Below are 6,819 nucleotides of genomic sequence, written 5' to 3' on the forward strand. Positions count from 1 at the left end.
GCTACAATTAACGCAGAATATGAATTCAAAAACTGCATATATTGCATTATGTTACTGTCTCCCATTTAAAAAAAAAATGGTTCAGCGCATAGTCTGAAACTGCATTATTTCTATATTTATATAAATATAGAAACATTTTTATTTCTATATTTATTTATTAATCAACATCATTGGCAATTTAGATTACAGAGGTGCTTGATTGCTAAACTCTGGAAAAGCCATGAAGGTGTGAGTTATTAACCTAATAAATCATGAAAAAATGAGGTTTGTTCATGACAGATTTTTGACATTTTTTTGTAAATTTAAGCATGAAAAAAAAGATTATTTCTGTGTATGTGTATACTTGCTGTACTTGATGTATTTTAACCAATGATATAGTACACAAAGAATATAACACCTGCATATGTGTAAAGAAATGGCTTTGATTTTGTCACCCTAAGAAACTTTCTCTAGATCCGCCACTGACCCCAACACTGATCCTTTTCCTGCTTTGGCATGAAAACCATGCGCAACAAATGCCATTCCAGCTGGGTTTGTTGGCTGTGGTGCATCTGTATATATTTGGACATAACTGTAAAACTGACCCATGCATGCAAGTTTAAAATGATACTCACTGTCTACACAGAGCTCTTTATCCCTCCTTCCTCTTCCCAGCAGGGTTTAAGCACATCTTGTGTTGGATGATCTTGTCCGTGTCTCCTGGCATTTCTCCGTCTACCTGTAACCCTACTGCTGGGTTGTTTTAAAATCCAGGAAGCATGTAAAAGCAGTCATCCCCAGTGTGCACGCGCCTTCTAGTGGTCCGCGAAGGTATTGCAGGTGACCCGCAGTAAAGACAGAAACGATTGCATATTTATATACATGTATTCATTTCTATAAAAATCGACTTAAAGCTGCTTTCTGATGTTACATTCCTCTCACCTGAATTTCCCTTACACGGTAGTTTGTTTGGGGTTGACACACTGGCCTTATTAAATCCCCTCAGTCAGTTTGCAGATAGAAGCTTTAGTTTGTATCAATTTTGCTACATCTGGCATTTTTGGTGCAATTTATTGCTTCAAAATTGAATATGGAATTAATCCAGGTTTTTGAAGAAAAAAAATCCATATAAAAATCATGCCAATTGCAAAAGTCGCCATCAAGTGTGGGATTTACTGAGGAAATGCTCTGCCCCCACTGCTGTGCTACATAGGTCTGAACACCCTCAGCGAGATAACTGAAAAGAGTGGCTACACATACCGATTATGGAATGGAGCAGTCTTGAGCCACATCCTCTCTGACATCAAGATGTATGCCAGGAGGGAACGAGTTACTGATTGACTGATCCACACCACTAGTATGGATGCCTACCCTTACATGTGAGAAATGTGTTCACCTGAAGCATGATTGCATGCTCCCTCCCTTCAGTGGTGGTGGGGATGAATAGAATAAAATCATTCTATTTTATACTATTTTCATATTCATCTTTGGAGGACACAAGGCCCTGCGTTGGCTAAGCATTTGATCTTGTTAGTGCCCAAGTTCAAAGCTAACCTTGAAAAAAATTTCAAGAAATTGTAAAGAGTAATACAACATCAAGGTGATGCCATAACTACCTGAAATTATCATATTTTAATTGAAACAGGCGGATGTCAACATGTTGTAATGAAAACATCCCAAAACATCCAAGTATTAGTTTAGCTCTTGCCCTTCAAGGGCAGTTGTGCTCTCTGGGTGCTCTTGTTGTTATAGTCATTATGTAATATTTCCTCATACCTCTCCTTTAGGCTACATGCATTTCTTTGTAGTAGATCATTAATTTATCCCTTTTATCACAAAGCCATCGGACACTTGCTGAACAGGACTTGCAGACAACACCATTCATCCATGCCAAAAATTAAATATTGACTCAAACATCCTAGTCAAAGGCACACACCTGCAGTGCAAACAGAATTTAGAAAGGCACCACTGCTGCTCTGTGTGGTTTTCCTCTCATAGCAGCTGGACAGAGGGAAATAAAGCGAAAAGCCTCTGTTTGAATCCAGAGTATACAGAAATATGAATCTATTTAGATTTTTAAAAGAGACAACCCCATTTCCTTTCATTGATCAGGATATTACATCTGATTAAAAAAAAAACGTGTACTTCATTGTCTCATGGAGTGTTTTTACTAATCTTTCTGGAAGCAGCCCTGTAGAGACTCCAGCAGGTTTGATTTTCAACCATATCTCCAAACACACACAACCTCAGAGAGACTTTCTTATAGATTAGTAATTTACACCTCACACCTCACATTGTTAGGTGCATCTTTTCATTTACTCGTTAACCCAAATATCTAATGAGCTAGTCACATGGCATAAGTGGTCAACGCAGCCTGTTTAGATTCAAACCCAGCATCAAAATGAGGAAGAAAGGGAACTTTGAACTTGACATGGTTAGTGGTGTGAGTATGTCAAAAGATTACAGAGGATGGTCTGAAAAGAGAACATTTCCAAAATTGAGGAATTGTTGAGGTCAGAGGAGAGGGGCCTGATTGCTTTGAGCTGACAGGAAAGCAGCAGTAACTCGAATAACCACTCATTTGGTGCAGAAGAGCATCTCTGGTCTGGTCTGGTCAACAGCAGCAGAAGACCACACCAAGTGCCACTCCTGTCAGTTAAAAACAGGAAACTCGGGCTACAATTGATACAACCTCATCAAAGCTGGACAATAGAAGACTGGAAAAACTTTGCCTGGTCTGATGAGTCTCAATTTCTGCTGATACATTTGAATGGTAGGGACAGAATTTGGCATAAACAAAATCAAAGTATGGATCCATCCTAGCTTTTATCGATAGCTCAGGCTGGTAATGATGGTGTAATGATGTTGATAGATATTTCATGGCACCCTTCAGGTCTCTTAGTACCAATTGAGCATCATTTAAACACCACAGCCTACATGAGAATTGATTGCTGACCATGTCCATCACATTTGTTCCACAGTCACCAGATCTCAGTCCACTAGAGCACCTTCGGGATGTGATGGATCAAGAGAGTCTCATTGTGGATGTGCAGCCGATAAATCTGCAATAACTGTCAGCTGCTGTCATGTCAAGTGCCACAAAGAAGCTCCAACCTGGCAAGGGTGTGCCTAATAAAGTGGCTGGTAAATGACATTTGCGGATGCACCTGCAGTCGTCAGGCAACTTGCACAAAAAATGAACGATAAACAGCACAATTGTCACTTTTGCTGTTTCAGTATTGGTTCTTCATGCAGAAACAACCGAATGTTGATGATCTGTCATATTGAAAAATCACATCAGGGAAGCTGGATAGAAAGACAAATAGCTCTCTTTCCCAAAATAACTGGGAACTGTAGTTTCTACCAAAAAGGACTCCAAGTGCCTTTTACTTAATGAGTGCTTTAAAGAATATTTGCCACTATAAGGCTTTGGATAGCCGACAATAGGCTAAGTGTTTTCAATTTCTGTGCATTTTGGGATTAAAATTAAATTAGAGCTAAAAAAAAAAACAAAGGATTTGCCATTACGTCAGCATTTGTTAAGAATTTAGTTTCTGTATTCAATCATCGTTTCTGGTGTCTCTGGTGTCTCTGGTGTCTCCAGTTTATTTTTAAAAATGTTTGCTGGTGACTTGCTTTGTTTTTCTTCCTCACCTTTGTTCTCCTTCCTTCATCATTATCCGTTTCACCCAGCCAGAGTAGTTTCACTTACACTTCTTTGCACTTTCCAGTCAGTCCTGTGTGTGTGCAATTTTGTTCCTCCGGCTCCTCCCTGTGAGTTTATCCTGTGCTCAGTTGTCTGCATGCCACAGGGATGAGTTTGTCCATTTAAAGCTCTCAATGAATTGATGATGGTTTAACTTATGAGGAGATGAGAAGGAATTATTGGTTAGATCAAAAGGTTAAATCCTTGCCAGATGGCTCCAAGTTTAATGCCATTTACGCACATCCTTAAAGGAAAGTAGTAAGGCCTTTTAAGGGAACTGAAGACTTCTTTATAGGATTATGACACCTCTTGTAAAAATAAACGCAGTAAGAATCATTAAAATAAAATTTAGACATTTAGGGTTTTTAAAAAAATATGATTAAATAAAGTATTGGACCTCCTTACAACTGTATAGTCTACAAGGTTAGGTGTCTGTGAAACAGGAATCTGGGTATCCAAAAGAAAATCAGTGAGCCTGACGGTTTTTAACTCCCTGCATAACTCTGGAGAGTAAACTCTGTGAGTTTGATGTTTGCTGAAGGGGAAAACACTCTTAATAGTAAAGAAACATCTCAGTAGAGGTGGGCCCGGAGATGTACTGATAAAGCAGGCTGATCTAGTTAAGCACAAAGATTAAAAATGTGCTGGAGGGGGTTTGGCAAGCAGACAAAAACTTACAATGACAGCTTTTATTTTCTTAGCAAAAGGCAAAGAAAACAAAAGCAAACACAATAACAGACCAGACCAACAGACAATGAGGGTGGACATGACAAAGAGATATAAACACAGTAGGAGAGTAGGGCAGAATGGACACACCTTGGAGCACAGCTGAACAGATGCTAACTGACAAGACAGGGATAGTAAAAAGGAACATCAACACCAGACAGGCACGGGACCTGACTGGGGAGACAGACTTCGAATCATAAAAAGAGATTAGACTAGAGAGTAAACAGACCGCAAAAAGTTTATATAATTCATGATCAGGGAAAATAACAACATACTAATATTACCAAGACTGAACATAAGATACTAACTCTAAATTACTGGACCCAGGACCATGAAAGAAAACAATAAGCTGCTACACAATAACAATGGACACAATCATTGTACATTTGCTAAAATACCCACCCATTGATTTCAGATAATACACAAACGTATTGCATTCGTACATTCACAACTAATATCATCGGTGTGTCTCAGTTTGCATAGTTCTGTTAGTTCACTTTGACTTGTGTGTGACAGAAAGATGATCTTTGGCACAGTGTTACTAGAGACAGGTCACTATATCCAACATCATATTCCTGCATTGGGAGCCTCATTGTCAGCATGCTGGACGGGCACAGAGGCCTCCTCATTACCAGTGTCAGTTAGAGTGTGTCTTTATTCTCACTGTAATGTTTAACGTGTGCAACTTAATATAGTGCAAAGATCTCAACAGTGCAAAGATCACTCACAGCGGTCATAAAAACCCCCCAAAGAAACTATAAGCTACATAAGATATAAAAACAGAAAAAAATTACAACAGCTATTCCCAACCCATTTGTGCACAGAGCAGATTCAAATAGATGCTGCTGTGTTTAATGCTCGTACATTGATGCCCCATTAAAGAAGATTCAAGTCATGTAAATAATAAGCTCTTTATGGAGGACAAAACAATCTCAGAGAGACTTGTTCTTCCTGAGGACCCCCAGGAAGTATAGTCTCTGCTATGTCTGCTGTGATGTTTACACTCCAGGTTAGATCCTCTTTGATGTAAAGTCCCTGAAACCAGAGGTCTGTGACCCTCTCCACAGTCCCCCGGTGATATTTAAAGGCTTATTGTCTTGTTTTTTTCTTCCTGAAGTCAGTGATCAGTTCTTTTTTCTTGGATGTATTCAGGAGCAGGTTGTTATCTCTGCATTGCTGACACATTTAAAGCTGTTTAAACATTTTGTAGCCTTCATTTTTTCATTCATCCATTCATTTTAAGAGATTTACTAACAGACAATAACAAATAAATGTCATTGACCTGACTTAGGTGTGGAAATCCTGATTATCTGGTTGTACAGGTGGAATTGGTGACATTTTTCAGTCAGGTGTGTTTGTGACAAGTAGATGAATACTTTAGAGATGAGTCGGCGCAGGCAAGTGGAGACACAAAAAAAGCAGGATTTATTCCTGTCAGTTAATTATTTGTGCATCCTTATCTTCTTTGGGACTAAGACGTAAAGAGGGGAATCAACGATATGCAGTCTATGAAATGAGAGAGGGCATGGAAATGACACACGGCAAAAAGGGCAAAGCAGTGGCAAGGCAACACTCAAGGCACAGGGACGGTTTGACAGTTAGTTCTGTCTTTAAAGGCATGACCTTTGATGCAAATGAACAAACCTGATTTGCAACTTTCATATGCAAAGATTTTCATTGTATAAACTTCTAATAAAACAAGACAAAAGCATCTGCACTAAGAAATTCTAGCAATGACAGTTTGGCACTTACAATATCTTGAAATAAACTCCATGCACATTTAAGCCTGTTTGTTTTTCAGTGGGCATTTTAGATGCAGGTGATTCGGTCCCAGGCTGCTCCAGTCTGCATGCCAAATGTTCTTGGGCAAGATACTAACCCCATGTTTCCCATGTTCTAGACCTGAAAACTTTGATCTTTGGTTTCATTCTATAATACTGACCTTATTTTTCTATGAAGGCTTGAACTTTGAGAGTTTTTAAAGAAGAAAGAAAAGTGTGAAAATGTTCATACCTGTCTGAGAAAAGTGTATAAAGTGTGTACTGTGGGGTTTTTCAGACTTACAACATCTATAATAATTGTAAAAAATAAAGCTGGCTACTTCGCGGATTTCACCTATCATGGGTTATTCGTGGGCCGGCAATAAGTCGGACTCAACCAGAAACGAGATCATGTCTGTCACCGATTCTGTTTGTAATTTTTGAGGACAGAATTTCAAGGCATAGCCAAGTGCTGGAAGGCTTTCACCACTTTCAGATTTGACAGTGGAAGGCACTGCCAAATCTGAGGCCATGGTCCTCAGCTGGAAAAGGGTGGAGACCAAAATTGACCCGTGCCAGAATTTCTTTTGGCAGAGAAATTGTCCGATGTTCAAAATAACATTAGCAAATGCCATGAAGTGTTGAGTT

This window comes from Astatotilapia calliptera, chromosome 3 (assembly GCF_964374335.1).
Source record: "Astatotilapia calliptera chromosome 3, fAstCal68.1, whole genome shotgun sequence".
NCBI classification, from domain to species: Eukaryota; Metazoa; Chordata; class Actinopteri; order Cichliformes; family Cichlidae; genus Astatotilapia; species Astatotilapia calliptera.